The 22,409-nt window shown below is 38.1% G+C and overlaps 1 pseudogene; it reads right to left on the reverse strand.

Annotated features, from left to right (window-relative positions):
- The window catches only part of LOC135212785 (uncharacterized), a 96,924-nt pseudogene that overhangs the window by 11,490 nt on the left and 63,025 nt on the right, over positions 1 to 22,409 (reverse strand).

Genomic DNA, 22,409 nt, shown 5'->3' on the forward strand with positions numbered 1-22,409 from the left:
TAACTTCACATCATAAAATCAAATCAGTGTTACTGCTTCTTCACTCCTGCATAGTGTAATAAATTTTTCTCTAGGACTTTTAAACATTATATAAAAAAACTTTATCCTTGGCTATGGCAAAATTCCTTCACTGCTTTTCTCTCTCTCAGTTTCTCTCCCTACAGATATACCGTCCAACCACATCCTCAAAAGTACATAATTGGTAACTATTAAAGTCTCCTGCTACACGCACACTCTCTGAATAAGGCCCTCATATCACTGCATTTGACAAACCTTCACAACAGTATTTTTTCATTTTTACAGTTGCATCTTCAATATCAGGGGAAAAATCCATTTAAACCCATACACACTGGTTATATGGTTTCAATCCTAAAGATTACAGTGTAAGTAAGAAGACTTCATGGTTCTTCTAACAGGGAAAACAAGCATTTCCAAGTCAGTATCCATATTTAATGAAACATTTGATATGTCTTGAGGTATTCACCAGAACATGGCCCTGTTAGTAAGTTATTCTCAAGATATCTATTTGAAGATGCACCATGAAAACTGGTAGGTCAGAATTACATCAAGTTTCTCAACCTCAATCCTACAGAGTAACTTAGCATGTATATGATTAATGGAGTTGTCAATGAAACAGCCTTAATAACAGAAAGGTTTTTTTGAACATACCCTTGAATTCTAAGTACTATCTTTCTCTCATCCTCACAAGTCTCACTGCCTCAACTGAGTCCCTTTAAAAATTGAGGTAACTGGCCGCTGCAAATGAGAATTCAGACAGCATGCAATATAGTGCTTTTGTCTGACCAATAAAAGACTGAAGAGCCAGAGAACAAAACCTTTCAGTCACAATAAACAGCATATCCATGAACCACAAATTTGTACAAAAAATGTATAAGTTGTTCTTTATCACTCTTGTGACAATTCATTGCGCTATTTTTATTTCTCACGTACTTATACCATAATCATTTTATAATTTATTTCTTCACCTGAAAATACATAAGGAAAAAATAATAATATACCATATATCACTGAAAAGTAGGCCATAACGCTTGATTCTCAGAAAACTTTACATTAGTCTGAATTTCTGAGGGTTTACTGCAGTACTTGCAATTTGCTGGATACCATAATCAAAAATGATATTGTTATACAATAAAGTTTGTTCATACTTACCTGGCAAGATATATATAGCTGTATTCTCCGAAGTCCGACAGAATTCAAAACTCCCGGCACACGCAGTGGTCGGCCAGGTGGTAGTACCCATTCCCGCCGCTGGGAGCGGGCGTAAGGAACCATTCCCATTTTCTGTCAGATTTTTCTAGTGCCACTGTCTCCTGAGGGGAGGTGGGTGGGCACTTTGATTATATATATCTGCCAGGTAAGTATGAACAAACTTTATTGTATCATAACAATATCATTTTGTTCATGAATCTTACCTGCCAGATATATATATAGCTGAATCCCACCTTTGGAGGAAGGGGGAGACAGATTCGATTTTGGGAAACAATTGCATATATATGATTGATATTTTGGTTCCTTAACTGTTAGCATAGCTGACTTCGTGAGTACCGTCACCCAAGTCTGCTTCTGCTTTACTAGAGACTCCAGCTAGGTAGTGACCTGTGAAGCTGTTGAGTTCTAGAGGATCTGTCAATGGGGGCGTGACCACAATGCAACTAGATCCTATATTATAGACCTCCAATTTCGGTACTGCATTCCTAGAGGTGCCAGCAAGGACGTGACCTGTGTAGCTGGTGCGCTCTAATGAACTGTCACGGGGAGCGTGACCACAATGTGACAGATCATATAGGTGTTGTTTAGACACCGAATGCTGTTAATGCTTCACTGGAGGTGCCAGCAAGGACGTGACCTATGTAGCTGGTGCGCTCCAGATGATTTGTCAATGGGGGCGTGACCACACTGTGACAAAAACATTTTACCCTACTATGAGGGCGAAGCAAAAACATTACCACCTGACCTAGCCTATCTGGTTAAACTTCGTAAAACCAAGGCTAATGGAGGGAAGTCCGCCTAAGGCGGCCTACCCAAGACCACAAAAAACTAAACACCTACATAAACATAATAAAAATAAAAAATAAAAAGAAATAAAATTAAAAAGTCCAAACTAACATATTATTTTCTAAAAGATAGGAAGAGTGCTACTCTCTGTCCCCAATATATTGTCTGCTGCGACATATGGGCCCAAAGAGTAGCAGTTCTCGTATGTAATCCTCACCTCCCGAAGGTAGTGAGAGGCAAACACTGAATTACTACGCCAAAATGTGGCATTCAAGATGTCATTGAGTGCCATGTTCTTTTGGAAGGCTACCGACGTAGAAATAGCCCTCAGTCCATGCGCATTCACCTTCAACACTTTCATATCACTGTCTTGACAGGATGAATGCACTTCCTTGATGGTGCCCCTCAAGAAAAAAGCCAAAGCATTCTTTGACACTGGTAACCTTGGCTTCCTGACCAAACACACAAGTTATAAGAAGGACCTCTTATAAACCTTGGTTCCTATCTTTTCAGACAGAGGGTTGACTTCCTAGCTATTGCTTAGGAGTCTGCTTCGTCTCAAGAGCCTCAGCGAGGATGTGACCTATGGGTAAGAGTTCTTGGGGTGGGTTTGCTGATGGGGTCTTATCCACTTACTCGGCAAAGCCTAACTGGCCATTTGTCAATGGGTGCTAATCCACTCATATGACCATATACCTATGCCTATTAGCATAATTAAGGAGCACAACACCGATCCCGATCACCTGATCCTAACACGAGGGTTAGCGCTTAATTTTAAAAAGCGTTAAACTAAAAAAATTAACTCACTAGTTAAGGATCAGTGTCGGCTCCCTATCCCAGCAACGTATCCGCAGACACGAACAACCAAGAGAAAAGGATCTCTTGTAGGTTGAATTGACATCCTTCGTGTAACGGGTGAGGTCAACACAGAATTGCATCTCCCGTAAGTGACAGCTCATATGTCCTTTATGACATATTGTTATGGAACCAAGAAGAATTCATAAAAGCTCGCACTTCATGCATAGGTTCGAATGGACTGGACATGAGGAACTTCAGAACTACATCCAAGTTCCAAGACGGCAACTTGGGTTGTTGAACCTTCATCGTTTCGAAAGATCTCAAGAGATCGTGAAGGTCTCTGTTGTCCGCCAAGTCCAGGCCTCTGTGCCTAAAGACAACTAAAAGCACACTCTTATAACCCTTGATTGTAGAGACTGCAAGTTTTAGATCCCTTCTCAGAAAAGGAAGTCAGCAATCTGGCTCACAGGTCGTGGTGGAGGAAAATGCCGTTCTTCTTGCACCAACTCCTGAAGACTATCCACTTCGATTGTACACTGCGTTGGAAAACGCTCTTCTTGCACTGGCGATAGCTTTCGCCATTGACGTATAAAAGCCTCTCGCTCTGGCCAACTTTTGGATAGTCTGAATGCAGTCAGACTCAGAGCGAAGAGGCTTCTGAGGTACCTCTCGAAGTGGGGCTGTCTGAGTAGATCTGTCCTTACTGGAAGCGTCCTCGGGAAGTCTACTGCAAAGGCCATGACCTCTGTGAAACCACTCTCTCGCAGGCCAGAAACGGGGTGGGCGAACAAAGTCATTCTCGTCCCTTCCGACACCGCAAACTTTCTCATGACTTCCCCTAAGATCTTGAACGGGGAAAGGCGTACAGGTCCATCCCCGTCCAGTCCCAGAGAAGTTGTGTCTATCGTCACTGCAGCTGGGTCGAGTACTGGGGAGCAGTACAGTGGAAGCCTCTTCGTTCTGGACGTCGCAAAGATATCCACGAGCGGACGTCCCCATAACCCCCACAGCTCTTGGCATACCTCCTGATGCAGAGTCTACTCGGTTGGCAGAAGTTGACCTCGTCTGCTGAAGAGATCTGCCCAGACAATCTCTACGTACTCATGCTACAAACTTCGTAAGGATCATGACGTCCAGTGCCCTTGCCCACAGCAAGATCTCCTTTGCCAGAGCAAAAAAGGGACTGAGACTGTGTTCCTCCTCCCCCCTACTTCTTCAAGTACGCCAGAGCTGTGGTGTTGTCTGAGTTGACTTGGACTATTCGACGAGAGACTTTTTCTTGGAAAAAACTGGAGAGCTAAAAAGATGGCTGCCATTTCCTTTAGGTTTATGTGCCAGGACACCTGTTCCCTCTCCAGGTGCTGCCACTTCTTTCCCCCTAATGATGCTCCCCATCCCGTGGTGGACGCGTCGGAGAACAACACTAGGTCGGGGCTCTGAAGCTTGAGAGACACGCCCTCCGACAGCTACACTGGATCTAGCCAACATTTCAAGTGATGTTTTACCTCTCCTGAAATTTCCAAGATCATGTGTAGATTCTTGTTTTCTTTCCAATTGTACTTGAGAAAAAAAATTGTAACGGTCTGAGGTGCAGTCTCCCCAAGGAAACAAACTTCTCCAGCGAGGAAATGGTCCCCACCCCGTTAGACTCATCCATTCCCTCACCGAGCACGAATCTTTCCTTAGGAAGGCTAACCACTTTGTCTAAGCCTTGCTGCTGACGTCCCTGGGACGAAAAGCTCGAAAAGCCACTGAATCCATCTGAATCCCCAGATACACAATGGATTGGGTTGGGATCAGATGTGACTTTTCGAAATTCACCAGTAGTTCCAGGGACTTCACCAACGATTAAGTTGTTTGAAAATCCTTCAGACACCGCGTTTGAGTGGAGGCATGAACGAGCCTGTCGTCCTTCGAAGATAACAATTGCGAAGGAGAAGACTGAGGGGCCGCAGGCTGAAACTATTCTTCAAAAGAGGCTCGAAGCCATCGAACCAAGACCTCTTCTTCTTCTCAACTGACACACGTTCGGGAAGATGGTAACCGTGCTCTCTAGACAACCTCTGGCGAGCTGCATGAAATCTAGAGAGCAAGGCAACTGGCGAAAGAGCGGAACGAGGAGAAGGATAAGGGACTGCCTGGACTCTTGATTGGCAGCCTATCATCCTTCCTCTCGCGATGTGGCTTTGCCTTTCTCACTGCAATCAACAAAACAAGTTGTTGTTGCAAAGACACAATCATCCTTTTCGATGGAGAACATTCCTTCTCAGGCAAAAGGCTGATCCTTTGAGAAGACGATGGGCGAGGGGAAGCCCTCCTCCTTCTCACATGGACCGCCAAGGATATATCTTAGGAGCGACCGAAGCACTCAAAAGCATACTCATCGGAAGACGTCCTCTCCGGTGAAGATCGCAACACAGTAGAAAAGAGAGAGGACGTGAAGCGTCCCCCTCCCTGAGACATACATCATACATCTTAGCTCTCTTTTACTGCGGAAAGTCTTCCAATTGCCCAGGAGACGACTGCAAAGCAGAAGGAGCTAACGGACGAGAAGCGTCCCCCTCCGAGGAACCAAAGACGACGGCCGCCTGTGCGACCGATAGCGTCTTCGTTCTCCTCAGAGGGAGCGAGACCCTCCGAGAGTTCCAACTCCTGCGTGGGAGGACGTCTCTGAAGACTAAAGTAATCTTTCAAGATTCAAATTCTATGAGATTATGAGCCATGACATCACCTATAGACGAATCTTGACTATGAGAGATGTTCAGAATCAATTTCTAGATCATCTATGCTATTCCAGTTTTTCTGCAGGAAAAACTGGAGAGGTGTGAATTTCAGTCTATTCAGGGAAAACAAACTTCTCCAGCGAGGAGGAAATGGTCCCCTGCAATTCATTCATTCCCTCACCGAGCATGTTTCCTTCCCTAATAAGGCTGCGTTTCACTTAAACAGGAGTAATTTGAAGACACTGTAGAAGATTGTTCATTTGTTTCTTCCTAAAAGTCTCCTTCCTGAGATCCATTACTATTCTCTGATTCTCGGCGAATGTCTGAAGAAGCATTACGTTGTGCGTCCATCCAAGCGTCCTGCCGAGCGTCGCGCTCGGCGCTGTCGTATTTGGCAGCGGAAGGAGTCCCCTTCATAATCGAGCAAGGGACGTCTCGGCGAGCTAATTGACTGCATCTCTTGCACATCATTCTTGTTTCGAGGGAAATCATGTGTGCTATGCCGCTGTAGACTCGGACAGAATTCTGTTACCATGCGGTAAACAGAACCGAAAAAGGTCTAATACATATATATATATATACATACACACATACATTTACACACACACACACACATACATACATATATATATATATATATATATATATATATATATATATATATATATATATATATATATATATATATATATATATATATATATATAGTAGACCCTTGACTCACGAACGCATTGACCCACGTACAACTCGATCCCCGACCAAAATTATAGGTAAAATTTCACCCTTGACCTACGAACTAACTTTGAGATACGAACAAAAAAAAATGCGGAAAATAAAAATTCTGTTTGGGTCATGAACTAATTTTGAGACATGAACATTTGAAAAATGCTGGAAATTTCTGGAAAATAACAATTCACTTTGTTTCACAAACTAATTTTTAGACACAAACATTTGAAAAATGCGCGAAATCGCCCAGCACACGTGAGAGCGTTTGAGTTGCCATGGGAACAGCCATCCACCAGCCGCCCACGCACGGCGTCACCCACGCATCGCTCTTTGTCTCATCTCATTGTGTACAAGACGTTCGTCAATTCGCTTAGCATTTTTTGCGCTAAAACTTGTGATTTTCTTCATAATGGGCCCTAAGAAGTGAAGAGTGGTGGTGAAAGTAAGAAAGTGAAGAGTGATGGTGAGAAGAGGGTGCAGAGGAAGATAACCATTGAAATAAGAAAGAAATCAACTGACGAAGAGGAGGCTGGGAGGAAGTTACAGATGTCAGCAGTGATGTGATAAAAGCCGCATTGGAAAAGTGGAATGATGTCCAGTGCTTCCTTGAATTGTATCATCCGGACAAAATTGTTACGAACAGGATCGTGAATATGCTCAATGAAAATTTAATGAGCCATTTCAGAAAAGTTATGCAAGGAAGGAAAAGGCAACAGACATTGGATAAGTTTGTGATTAAACGTTCACCAAAAAAAAACCTAGAAGAGTTGAATCTCCGGAACGAGATCTCCCCGACCTGGATGGGGGAGGGTCTCCTTCCGCACAATAACCTCCTCCCCACCCACCACCCTCCTCTTCTCTTGTCCGTCAAGCCAGAAGTCTCGCCAGTCATAGTAAGTGTTCACTTTACAAACGTTTTTATAGTGTTAGTTTACCATTTTAAATTATATTATTAGATATATTAACGTTTTTACACTGAATTTTACATTATCTGTGTAAAATAAGGCAAAATATACATAATATATATTGGTTCGTAGGGGTCGAGAACCAATTAATATTATTCCCATTAAACCTTATGGGGAAATTAGCTCCGAGTCACGAACAATTTCGAACACGACCAAGGTCTAGGAACGGATTGTGTTCGTGAGTCAAGGGTCTACTGTATATATATATATATATATATATATATATATATATATATATATATATATATATATATATATATATATATATATATATACACATTCATATATATATATACACATACTACATACACACATATATATATATATTTATTTATTTATTTATTATTATTTTATTATTATTATTTGTTTTTTTTTTTTTTTTTTTTTTTATGAAAAAATTCTCGCAAAGTGAAGATGTTCAGCCATGTATGCTAGAATTCCCCTCAACCCGAGGCTAAGGCCGTGATTGTAGGGTAGAAATACGGTTAGTCCGTCAATCCCGCAGGAGAGAGAGACGTACCTACTGCGCATGGCAGACAATCAGATGGAACTGAGCACTGGCATTACGCATTAGTGACAGCAGACTCAGAGAACGTTCGTCGTTCTCGCACTGCTCTGCCTGAGTTGCCACCTACACCATTCTACGAATAAAAGAATAGGTTTACTATCATTATAGAGCAGAAACCAAAATCCATCAAACTGATATATTTAAGCGAAACTGAATTTGATAAATATAAAAGGCTAACTTGGTATTGTCCTAACAATACCTTAAATGTTTAAAAATAGGGAAACCGGCAACCCCTGAATAGTTGCAGGGAGAACCGATTAAATGTAATAAGAATAATCGTACTCTCGGTTGTCCTCCGTAGGAGTAACTATGGTATGAGTATATAACTTGAACCATACAACCGTTTGATAGTAATATGACGTAAGGGCAAAAATAATATTACTATGATACAACATCGCTTGTTCACCTTTACCCGGCAGATATATATATACATATATCTGACTGGTAAGTTTTATGAACAAACGTAGAGTATTTTAGACACTTGGACAGCTACCTCCCTACTACATTCTGCCTCACCGAGGTAGGGAGAGCCATCACGCGGTAGTGTGTTTTCAATGAGAAATTATACGCTTACGCGATAGAATGAACACTCATGCATTATCACTATACTTCACTACACTACTATAACTTTCCAATGCAAACATGATTCCAGGCTACGCAAAGATTTAAGAATCACAGATAGGGTATTACCCTCCAAAGACACTATTGTAGGGCCCGAAGGCATCACAGGTCTTTGGAGGGATAAATTCTACTGGACGGGTAACTTGTGTTACACGCCTGGAGGAAGACCTCCTTACACTATCACGTTCTAGTTACGTACCTATGATTCATAAGCCTTCCACGCAGAATCAGAAATATTTTCACACTCGTTGCAGCGCTCATCAAACATACAAACATGTTTCCTACAATTCGCGCACACTGTATGAGGGTCTACCGAAGTTTTCGGTAGCCTAACCTTGCATTCTTCCACACAACATACTCTGGCCTAGTCGAACTAGATCCAGACATCGTAAGTTTAAGGAAAAATCAAGCCAAAATAAAAACAATCCACAATTAGCGTAGCCTAACCACCGATCCTAATCAAATAACCAAAAATCAATCGGGATACTCAAGTGACCAAAAGAGTTCCAAATCCAATGACGGAGGTGCAGAAAACACTTGTTGTCTGCACCGGCGACAGAAAATATCTGACAGAAAATGGGAATGGTTCCTTACGCCCGCCTCCCAGCGGCGGGAATGGGTACTACCACCTGGCCGACCTACTGCGTGTGCCGGGAGTTTGAAATTCTGTCGGACTTCGGAGAATACAGCTATATATATCTCTGGCAGGTAAGATTCATGAACAAACTACAAAAATATGAAACTAAATTAAATGCAGATGTAAGTAAGATGAAAACGGAACAAAAAGGAAGTGTCCAGGAACACAATATTGTTTTGGGCTGAGAGAAACGATCAGGAATGCATATGTAAGTGTTTACATAATAAAAATATGGAATGTTAGTCCATATATATAAAAGATTGCTTGCAGGAATGTGATCAGACTAGAGACGCTAAAGATGACGTATACAATAAGTATGTAGGCTAAGATAACATGCCGTCACCTGTAGTCATTCAATTGTTTATAAACATTAGTCCAAGCTCCCTGCTTGAGACAACTACCCGACCTATAATTCAAACGGCCTACGTGATCTGTAGCGTGTCTCATTTTGATTGTGTGTTCGTATGTAACTATGTCATCTGATAGTATGTTCATATGTTCGAGCTACTATCTGCTTCCTTGATAACTTGTAACAGAGATGTAGAACGGGAGCAGAACAGAGTTAGCTATCGTCATTAGAAGACCTGTATCTCTTTACCTAAGCTTTATCATGTAGAGAGAACAGAAGTAGCCATCATCATTGGCAGAAGCGATCAAGCTATCGTTATTAGAAGACTTGTACAATCATATCTGATCTTCAGCATGTAAAACTTCAGAAGAATATATCTATTTTTATACTTCGTGTTTTCTACAAGAACCTCCTCACCATGAGTTTAACACATCATCGTCATAACAAGAAGATAATCCGACTTCGTAAGTGATCTACAAACCCCAAAACACTCCATTGAAGATGGAAGTGCAATACCAACCGACTTAGCATAAAGATTATCGCAAGTCTAACATTACCTCATAGGGCGCCTTATCATACAAGGCACAAGCCCTAATATTGGTGGCAGTGGACCAGAAGAACTCTACAACTTCGAAGAAAAATCAGAATAATGAAGTATCATATAAGAACTCTTCAACGACGACGAAAGCAGCAGATTCTTCAAGCAACATAGTATCATCGTTTAGTGAGCGACTTCAGAAAACAACAAGAACTCTTCACCGACGACGAAAAGCAAGAGATTCTTCTAGCAACTTAGTATCATCGTTTAGTGAATAACTTCAAGAAACAAAACCGACGTGTCTTTTTCCTACGGCAACGCAAGCTTCGTCTCTCATTAGAATCATTCAAGAAAACATCGTTAGTGAGCGTTTCCGGCACTTCAAGAAACAAACGGAACGCGTCTGCAGCATCGGATCTTTCAAGGGCTCGAATCATCGAAACAACGCGCACGGGGGAAACTGAAGCCAAACCAGGTCATCCGCTAAATAGAGAAGGAGGACCAAGGCCGTGTGTCGTTATCGGAACACCGTGACTTCCCACAAAAGCAAGCTAAGTACAATTTTTTATTCATTTGGAGTAACTTTGAGTGTTTCCTTTGCAGGTCGAATTTCGTTATTCCTGTGGCTGAAGTTACGAGACATTCTTAATCTTACTTTTTTACAGAAATTATCTACATCATTGAGATTTCGCTACTGCGAGTTTTTTATCATTGAGTGTCTGTTTCCAGAAGTTCTACTGAAATATCATAATCATATACTATGTTAATTTTATCATTTTGGGTGATTATTAATCCCTTACGTAACAAATCATATTAAACAGTGAATATGCGTTTACGCAGTGGACGTCTGTATTTATACAGATGCATGGATAGGGTCGTTAAGCACCGTAGTGATTAGAAAACACACAAAAAACAAGTGGAACACCCGTACAAATCTATATAAATTAGAGGTAACACTATTTCGGGTCATGACAATAAATGCTCCTTTGCAAAGTCCCGATCGCAGTTTTAGCCTTGAGTTTTTGAGTTATATAAAATATCGAACCTCAATGACTCAACTTAACTTTAAAAATATGGCTGGATTGCAAGGAATAACATGTCTGTAAAAAACTTTCATCAGGCTAAATGCGCTGACCAGGATCCCTCACTATTTCAAATTTTAGCAAAGAATGAAGTACAAACAGTTAATATGGAATGCAGTAGTGATAACTTGTCTTATTAGTAATCGCTCAGTTCCTAATAGTTCGTCATTCATTGCTTTATACGTAACCAGCAACATAATGCTAAAAACACACAATACGTTGCCGATGTAATAAAGAGAAGGATCCTAATTATTACAAAAACAAGAAATAGAAACGTAGCCCGTTCAGAATCAAACAAGCAAACTCGGTGACTGTGTCACCTAGTCAAGCGGTCAAGGTTAGTTAAATCTGCCGAGTGTTCAAAGCATAGCAAATTCCACACAATAAGCGACTCTAGCAAAGTGGGGGAAAAAATTCGATGTTGGTTCATACATGCCAATATCTTTTTGAATTAAAAAGGATTTTTCCTATGAAACACACGACCGTATAAAGTAATCAGAGCAGGTTCTAGTAATTTTAATACATCAAGTTATTATAAATACTGGTGGATTAAGCCCAACTGTACGCGCCGTAAAAATTAGAATATCTTGTTTTATTTCTTTAGTACACGTAATATCCTGTATTTACGGACTCACTGTCTGTTGTTCGAACTTCCCTAATGTGAAGTCCGGATAAGCGAGCGCTTACAGATACCTCTATAGTTATAAAAAACATTGATCGGTATCTAGTGTAATTGTAAGATCCATCTAGGGGTATACAAAATATTATCTTACATCCTGCAAAATAAGGCGTGTTTATCAAAGGAAAATCCTATAAACCTTCAAACATATTAAAATCCGTTTGAACAAAAATGAGACAGTTAATGAAATAATAACTTATATAAAAGAACAAATCATTTGTCTCATAAATCGTAACATTGTTCAAATGACCCAACAGAATTCTCCACAACCGCAGTCGCACTTTGCACGCAAAATCTCGAGAAGCATGCACCCTCGAATGTCTTAGTGCGTGTAAAAAGACTTTGCTGGGGAAATGAAATTTTAATCCTTCCCGACACTCTGAAATATAACGATTTCCGCGAACAAAGCCCTAAAAGTATCCATATCGTGGATACGGAAGTTATAAATATCGCATTTTTTATTGTTGCTAATTTTTAATCACGCCCAACCAGTCGTGGATGAATCCCGCTCTGATAAATCTATCTAAAGTAATATCCGTAAAGTCATTCAAGCAGAGGTGATTCAGCAGAATTTTTTTTTTATCTTCTACCTGAATACCAGGAAGTTTCTCCACTAGCGAGTGATCTCTGGGAGAAAAACGGATGTCATTGAAAACAAAATACGGTCTAAGGACAAACATAAAGCTATATACGTACCTTCGTATAGATTCTCAATGAAATTTTAAAATAGAGATAAATGACGAAGTTGAAAAATGTTAGTAATAGGAGTCATTAGGAAATCAAATAAGCCCATATAATTTTTCCCTCAAATGTCATGCCATAAAGATCGGACTTGGCGTATCTGCGTAGATTCTGTCGCTTAAACAAGGAAACGACTCCCGATAGTTTCCAGTGCCATGTACCGACGACATCTTATCTCTTTTAGGTTAGAATAAATTTTTTTTTTTTTTTTTTTTTTCACCAACTTGGACTTACTTAACCCTCTTACGCCGGAGCCCTAAAAATCAAACGTCTCCCGTATGCCGGGCCTGGTTTGGAGTGAGCGCGGAAGTGGAAAAAATAATTTTTTCAAAAAAATTACAGCGCGCGTACTTTTGAAGATTAAGAGTTCATTTTTGGCTCCTTTTTTTGTCATTGCCTGAAATTTAGAATGCAACCATCAGAAATGAAAAATAATATCATTATCATATGTAAATAATGCGATATATGGTAGCGAAAAAAAAATTCATACATAATTGTATTCAAATCACGCTGTGCAAGAAAACGGTCAAAGCTAACCAGTTACTTTTTTTTGCGTTGTATTGTACACTAAATTGCGATCATTTTGATATATAATACATTGTAAAACAATAAAAGAGCCAACACCGGAAAAATATTATCCACAAAATGATGTACGAATTCGTAACCGCCGCGCGGACGCAAAAAAATATTTTTTTCAAAAATTCACCGTAATTCTAAATAATGTTCTAGAGACTTCCAATTTGTTTCAAAATTAAGACAAATGATTGAATATTACGATACTGTAAGAGTTTTAGATTAGAATTGCAGATTTCGACCATTTCGGACGAGTTAAATTTGACCGAATGTCAAATTTTAATATATATATTTTTTCATATGCACATATTTCGAAGATGGAAAAGCTACAACCTTCAATTATTTTTTTATTGTATTCTTCATGAATTTGCGCACATTTTGATATATGAAACTCTATAAAAAGGCTAATATGAAAAGGAGCAAATATTAGGATAATGCCATGTACGTATTTCGGAGACTTGCGGCCGCGGAATCGGCTGCGCGGAGTGAAGGAAATATATTTTTCAAAAATTCACCATAAATCACAACACTGTTTTAGAGACTTCAAATTTGTTTCAAAATGAAGAAAAATGACGGAATATTACTAGGCCGTAAGAGTTTTAGCTTACAATTGCGTTTTTCAACTATTTCGGTAGAGTCAAATTTGACCGAACGTGGTTTTTTTTCTATTTATCGTGATTTATATGCAAATATTTCGAAAACAGAGAAAAGCTACAACCTTCAATCATTTTTAGTTGTATTCTACATGAAATTGCGCACATTTTCATATATAAAACTTTATGTAACAGCTAATTTTAAATGGTGCAAACATTTCGACAATCGCACAAAAAAATTCTGATTTTTTCGGAAGAGTTACCGCGCGAACGTAATTTTTTTTTTTTTCATAAATTCACCATAAATCGAAATATTGTGCTAGAGACTTCCAAGTCGTTTGCAAAATGAAGGTAAATGATTGAATATTACTAGAATATAAGAGTTTTAGCTTACAATTGCGTTTTTTCGACCATTTGTTCGGTAGAGTCAAAGCTGACCGAAACAAAGTTGAAATTTTTGCACTTAACGTTATTTATATGAAAATATTTCAAAACTGATAAAAGCTACAACCATGGGTTGTTTTTTGTTGTATTGTGCATGAAATTGCGCACCATATATATAAAACTTTATGTAACGGCAAATTTAAAAGGGTGCAAACATTAGGACAATCGCACGAAAAAATGTATCGGAAGAGTTATCGCACGAACGTAAGGAAAAAGTTTTTTCATAAATTCACCATAAATCGAAATATTGTGCTAGAGACGTCCAATTTGTTGCAAAATGAAGGCAAATGATTGAATATTACTATAATATAATAATTTTAGCTTACAATTGCGTTTCTCGACCATTTCTGTAGAGTCAAAGTTGACGAAGGTTGAAATTTTTGCACTTATCGTTATTTATATGAAAATATTTCAAAATTGATAAAAGCTACAATCATGAGTATTTTTTAGTTGTATTGTGCATGAAATTGCGCACATTTTCATATATAATACTTCATGTAAAGGATAATTTAAAATGGTGCAATAATTATGTCAAAGTGACGAAATAATTTCCGAGATGTGTCACTGATACTTTTAGTGCGATAAGAAAGAAATTCGCGCTTGCGCGCCTGCGTAGCGATTGTAAACAAAACAACGCCTTGATCCGTGAACTCCCAGCATCCCCAAGGCGCGTGATACAAAAGTTTTCGGCTGGTAGGCCTATAAGTATTTTTCCGCGAATTTTAAAAAAAACTTTTTTGAGCCGACGTATGATACGTCCAATCGGCATACGGGAGACATTTTGACTCGACGTTTAATACGTCCAATCGGCGTAAGAGGGTTAAAAGCTTTTACCAGATACCATTACCTAAGTGATTGTACCTCATACTCCGTTTCAGCACACTCAGGGGACATTATCAATTTTTACGTATGCCTCCGGCTTATGTTCGCACCAATTACAATATAGTGTTTGGAGACTTTTAGGGGATACCCTACAAGCTTATATGGTTGGTCTTATAATCTTTTCTAAATACCTTAGAAGTACATTCACATAAAGTAGAGCTAGTGCTACAGAGACAAAGACAAATAATCTCAGAGTAAAATATCTAAATGTGAGTTTTTAAAAACCGAACATGTTTATCTAGGTTTTATGTGTCTGGTCAAGGTCTTAAAGTAGTCCATGGTAAGGTGTCGGCTATTCATAACTTTCCGGTACCTATTAACGTAAAAGGGGGATACAGCACTTTGGCGCTGTAGTGGGTATTACAATCGTATGTAAATATGTAACTCTTCAATCATGACAGCTCCTTTAACAGATCTTACGAAGAAGAGCGTAGATTTATTATGGTCTAAAAGCATCAACAGGCGTTCGATATCTTAAAAGCGGAATAATGCAGCTCACCTAACTTAAAAATCCCTGATTTAAATAAGGACATTTTTTTTATTGCAACAGACGCCTCAGACCAAGGGGCGGGTAAGAGGGTACTACTTCAGTAATATGATAAACAGTTCTTTCCTATAGCTTTTTATTCACGTAAACTAAAGCCCTCTGAAAGTAAATATGCAGTAATAGGCAAGGAAGGGCTAGGTATATTTAACTCACTAGTACATTTTAAGTTCATAATCTATGGCTATCCTGATAAAGTCCTTACTGAACATGAGTCCTTTACAGAGTTTTTTCAAAGGCTTTAATCACAGTCCAAAAGGAACTCGGTGACAAATGATCATTCAGGTCTTTGGAGCCAAGATAAGATATCTACCTGGGAAAGCAAATATCATAGCTGACGCATTATCCGCAATCCCACACCATACAGCAAGGAACCATTAATTGAACTAAAAGATATAGAAACATCCGTGCCTATTGTTAAAACCGTATCTAAACAAGAAAATTCCTTAACCCAAGAGATCGCGAGCATTGAATATCTGGGTTGGAGCGCAGAACTGTTACAAACTGAACAAAGCAAGAGTCAACAGACATAACCCAAAACAATAAACACTTCGAACGGAAACAGAGTCAGCAGCAATAAACACCAAACAATAAACACTTCGAATGGAAACAGGGTCAGCGGCTAAGCAAAAACAATAAACACTTCGAGCAGAAACCCTAAAGCAAAAGTATATTTAAAGTATGTGTATCAGAATAATGTAATCAAATGTAATATTATATGTAGGTCCGTGACGAGGAAAACCCGAAGAACACAGCAGAGGACTAACGACCAGGTAGTAGTAATAATCTCTTTCATACCAATCGTCCTAAACTGGTTGCATTCCGTCATCCAGGGTTCCCTCCTATGTCACAGAAAGCCAAATCACTGTTTTACTGGCCTACAATGCTTACAGATATAAAAAGCACTAACTGATTGTAACACGTGTCATGAAAACAAGGGACAAACTAAGACACCTGTCAGTTAAGGGCCTATCCTGTGCCACATCAATCCTTGAAAGAATATACGTAGAATTATTAACAGAATTACGAGTCTGACAGAGGGAATAAACACTTCTTAGTGTTAATAGTTCCTTGACGCGTTATATAGAATGAATAGCACTAAAAACAACACCGCAATTGAGTGCGTTAGGAATATTTATGAGTGCTAAATCAGTAAACATGGAATTCAAACACATGATAATCTGACTCGGTGGTGTAAATCAATAATAATCTCCATAACACGTGGTGTGAATTGCTTTCCATTAAGAAAACCAATAGTAATATATTTTATCACCCAGAGTCAATCGGTTTGGTAGAATAACGGATAATTAAATAGGAAGTGTCAATGTCTTACGAGTTACAACTCGTGATATTGGATCCGAACTGGATTATAGCGGTTCTCGCGTTTTTAAATACCTTATCATTCATATCTTGATACCACAAGTAGCCTTATACGGTACGCCGCTAGAACAAGACAGAAGACAAGAGGGTCAAATAGCCTTGAGAGAGCTAGAGCTCATGACATAAGGGGATTGAGCGCTTCTTTGGCATTCAAGAAAAATATGTCTGTGGAGAGGATTTTGAAAGCTGGTATTTGGCAACACCAAACAACTTTCACTTCCTTTTATTTAAAAGATGTTGCCCATAGATCCTTGGATACTTTTTTCTTGGGTCCAGTGGTGGCTGCCCAGCAGGTGGTACAGCTCATCCAGTACCCCTGGCGGGTCAGTTTGTGTCTAGTCTAAGATGAAGGTATGAAAGTAGAATGAATGAGATGACTGGTCTTTCTTCTTTACTACTTTTCTAACTACTCCTTTACCTACAGGCAGTATGAAGGAGAGTACCATCATGAGCTGAAATGGACTAGATGCAGGTGAGGGGGACAGCCATACTGTAAAGATAATCTAGAGTATAGTATACTTTTCAGTAGCAACACACTCCTCTCAATAATAGGGAGAAAGTGAGGTGATAATAGAGCCAGATACAAGGGACAGGAGTGGTTTATGAGGACGGATAGTTCCCCACCTTCCGTAATGCAATAAACCATGGCATCGTATGAACACCCATGGAGGGAAACCAATAAGTTTTCATATATCTTTGGTTCAAAGGTTAATAGTCCATTGTCTTAGAGTACATCTACTATTCGGAAATGGATAAAGGTGGCAAACTCCCAGTCGGTTATAGAGACTTAGCTCCCACCAATAAGTCTATCCTCATGTTAAGACCGAAGGTTTGTTTCGCACATGAACTAATAACAAATTTTTAACCAATTTGTATTTTCCATAACTAACAAACCTGAGGCCTTAACAGGTAAAGGCCCACCTCTAACCACCCCTCTAACAGTCTAAACTGGGTTGGAAGAATAACTGATGGGTCACGGGACGCCAAGGGCATTCTGGGAACTATAATATCCAGTGACCTGGTATAGATGCCAATAGTCCTGGATCTCACAAGTTTGTTTTTTAATTCTACCGGTTTTCCAGCTTGGCGCTAGTATTATCCTAATGTAAAGACCGAAGGTTTGTTTCGTATATGAACAAAAAGCCATTCTTTCCAAGAAATTCTAAAATCCTGTGCAATATTTGTAAGATGCAATCAATATTTCAACGTACTAAATAGTGATTGGTCAAGAGTTCTTGCTCTGATCTACCTGCTGTAAATGTCTGCTATCTTTTTCTTTCATAAAGAATGGTGTGTCAATGAAATCTGTAGACCATGAATATGGGTGTGTGACTAAACAATCTGTTGTGATACAAATAAGGTTCAACGTTGGAGACCACTGCTACAGCAAAACTTCCAGCTTTAGTTTTGTATGAAAACATTTTCTTAATAAAGGCATCGTAAGTCTTCAGCCTATTATTGCAAGAATATAATAACACCATCAACCAAAGAATTAAGCAAAGAAATTAAAAACTAATGAGATGAAGATTGATGTATGGCAAAAGAGTTCTTAAAAAACAGACCAAATTCTGGACTCTGCTCAATCCAGGAAGACTGGTGAAAAAAAAAAAAAAAAAAAAGACGACATTGCAAATCAATGGTTTGTGTTTTTAGGTAAAAATTTCAATTACTGCTATATATTTACTCTACCCTTAAAAAACTTCCTTATACTTCTTAACACCACTGCAAAATTTACTGACAATGATCTTATTCCTCATTCTATAAAAATCTGATAAAAATCCTTTCCTTATTAAATTGATACCAATCACTACACATTTTAGACAAATTGATACCAATCACTACACATTTTAGACAATGTTATTCAGAAAATAATCATAATTTTATCTTTACCACCTTGACATGAAAACTATAGGAATAAATTTTTCATGCACATGCATTACATGCCAGAGCAATAAAAACAAAAACTGCATTAAACAAAAATTAAATTACACCAATCATAATATCAAATAAAAATGAGAAAGGAAAACCTTAAAGGGGGACAGATGCTATGATGTGTCGCAAGAGGCGTGCACAAGAGCGCATTGGTGTACTCACTGTAGGGACAAACCACATTGTTGTTAGTATTGTTATCATTATTAGAATCGGGCGTGAGAATCAAGTTACTGGTGGGTGTGGTATTAGTGCTCGTGTTATACCTGGCTGAACTGTCTTCCCTGCTCAGGTAGTTTGCATTTCTAGTGTCATACTCAGAGGCGTGATTTCGTATGTACCCGCGACTGTCGGCTGATGAGTCTGCTTCTGCCACAATCTGACTGCTCCGTCTTGTGGGACTCTGAAATTAGTATAAGTAAATTTAGGAAAAATTAAGTTAATTTCCTAAATTTATGATGACCTTACAGAGCATATTCAATCACAGTTGGGTATAACCAATTTCCTATTGTATTTCCCCATATTAGACTAATTTATTTTTATCTTCCTGGCTAATTGCAAGGAACAGAGGCTCTAGCTTAATATGATATTACAGTAAATGCCCGGCCCCATTCATGGACTCACCTAGTCACGGATTTTTCTACAGACCGTATATACCCATTATTTGCAAAAAATTTGCCTTTTAGCAGCATTTTTCACTGAGAAAGATTTACAAATCACTGCATTTTCATATGTTCATGACTAAATGCACTTTTTGTGATAAAACTATTAAAATACTTGGGTATAAGCATTTTAAGTTTTTTTTGTATGTATTTTAACTATCAAAATAGGTAGTTCTAGGCATTTTTAGAGCAGTTTCGAGTATTTGCAGATTTTGGCTATTTACAGGGGGTTCTGGTATCCATCCCCCGTGAATACAGGGGTCAACTGTAATAGATATTCAGGGTTGTCATCTACACCTAAGAATTTCAACGTTACGTAATGAAACATAAAAGTGGTACACAGAAGGCAAAACAAAATTACATATTTCTTCCACAATGGATTACTCTGGAGGCAAAATAATTATAAATAAATATAGTATTATAATTTTAGTCATACTTTATTTTAGTATTATCAACAATCTCAAAGTCTTTGGCTTCCCACTGGTCTATTTAAACTTCTTTAGTTACCTAGATTTTGCAGCATTATTCAGAAACATCATCATTATCATCATGATACTATGAATAACATGGTCTATTGAAGTGACTCTAGTCTTGAGCATAAGTTAAGTCTTGGGAAAGAAAACTCTCTCATTTTCTAGTTGCTTTGCAACTGTGGATATCACAACTCTCAAATTAAATTATAAGACTGTATCTAGAGTAATAATAATCTAGAGTAACATATTTGCCTTGGTTACTTTCTCCAAACCACCAAAGGTCTCAGTTACCCAAGTCTTGATCATGTCATGTACGTATTTAGATTTATCTTTCATAATTGTCCTAAGCATAATACTCGTGCTGATTCCAACAATGACTCTTGTTTTCTCCTCTGTAAAAATTCCTTAGTAATGTAATTCCAAGTCAAAGTCCTGCCTATCTAAGAGCTTGCTATCTTATGACTGTAATATACCTGGTCCTTCAATTCACATCAGGCTTGTGGTGACTAATCATTCACAGGAAGATCTCATTGCCTGGTACCCCATGTGGTTTTATCCAACCACTCTGACTTAATTTTCTAATTTGTTCATTCATTCTCACTTGCATATGGCCAGGCTATCTTTAGTAGCAAAAACGGTCAAGATAGGATACTGGGCATAGTGCATCAAGTGAAATGACAAGTGATTAACATACCCAAGGTCAGTTATTATTTTCCCTGAAGTAAATATACTGATCACATCAATGTAACTACACATACCTCTGTCATGCACTGTTAGAAGCTTATAATAGTCATGGATATGCCACAAGTTACAGCATCTATGGCACTTACCACAAAAGGTAAAACAAATACATTATAAAGTAGAACATCTTTTAGAGGAAATATATATGAAACTTAACTTCACCTGTAAAATAAAACAAATTGATATCTATGACACTGGAAATTTTCATCTTTTAGGTTCTTTCATTCTCTTCAATTATTCCTTAATACTACTTCTCTTTTGTGACACTGAAATTACATCTGGTTATGCTGGGAGGAGGTCTTATTACTAAACCAAATTCTTGCTTATTTATCCTTAACTTTTTTACATGCAATACTATGTATATATAGCAGTACCAAATATATAACATGTATACTATATACTACATCATTGAAAAGGAAATTCTTATTACTTTTTCATGATATGAAAAGAATTCATAAATATGCTAGGCATTCTTTTTAATGTTTACAAATGAAGAAATTTTCTGTCTTTAGTCAAACTTCAATTGCTTATTTTGCTATTTTTTCTTTTCTTACAACTACTAAGAATGACAACTATTCAACTTCAAAATTGGACACTAACATCATGTCAGAATTGAGTTTATTTTACCGTACACAAGTTTTTTGATGCCCCATGTAACCTCATAAGGCTAAAACAATTTCCAAACAGAAATTCTGTCTAGTAAAATAATAACAGAAATGGAATTTGTAAGGGTCCTTACTAGTTCAAAATGAAAGCAAATTAGCCAAGATAAAACTCGATTAACATTTCACATTACGTACTGTATTCACTTTCGATAGACAGTAAAAACTTACAACTACAGAAATAAAAAAACTCTGCAAGCTCACCAATCTAAAACTTCTGATCAATTTCTTTATCAAATTAAATCATAAGCATGAAAAACACCATCTGCAAGCAATTCCAAACACTTCACAATCAGCTTTAACTCTTATTTGACTTTCTTCAAGAGAAGGGCCATTCAAATGAGATTAGTATAATACACGAGTCAATTATTTGTGTTAGTGCATCATAGCTACAGTGTTAATTTTCAAAGCACAACCCAACCTGTGCTGATGAATAAGATGTTCTATGGAGTCGTTCTGAAGCGTCAGAGTCACGATAATAACCGTTGCTACTGCTACTATTGCTGCCATAACCACTCGATACCTGAATTTCAATCAATTTTAGTAAAGCTTGATTCCACAAGTTGTTAGGGGCACAGTTATAAGAGTGATCATTACATTCAGCAATTTCTTTCCATGATCATTAAATCCATAAGTAATTTCTTTTCATGATCATTAAATTCATTAGCAATATCTATCCATCTTCCATTAAAAACTTCACATTTATTCACAGAGTAGCAATCATTTAGAGGTTATGCAAGCATTATTTAAATATCTTAGACACCTAATACAGAGGCACACATTCACTTTAAGCTACAAAATGATTAAACAAAGATGACTTCTTGTTTACAAAAGTTTTACAGAAAAAGTCATGTAAGAAATTTTCTCATTACCTTCCAAATTAAATCCATACTGGCCTTTTGAAATAAGGATAACCAAGATTAAAGAATCTCTCTGTTCTGTGTGTGAAATAACACAAATTAAAGTACTTAAATACGTAAATCTCAAGCTTCATAAACACAAACATGATATTGTCATGTTACAATAAAGTTTTATACATACTTACCTGACAGATATATACTTAGCTATAGACTCCGTCGTCTC

This window comes from Macrobrachium nipponense, chromosome 41 (assembly GCF_015104395.2).
Source record: "Macrobrachium nipponense isolate FS-2020 chromosome 41, ASM1510439v2, whole genome shotgun sequence".
Classification (NCBI taxonomy): Eukaryota; Metazoa; Arthropoda; class Malacostraca; order Decapoda; family Palaemonidae; genus Macrobrachium; species Macrobrachium nipponense.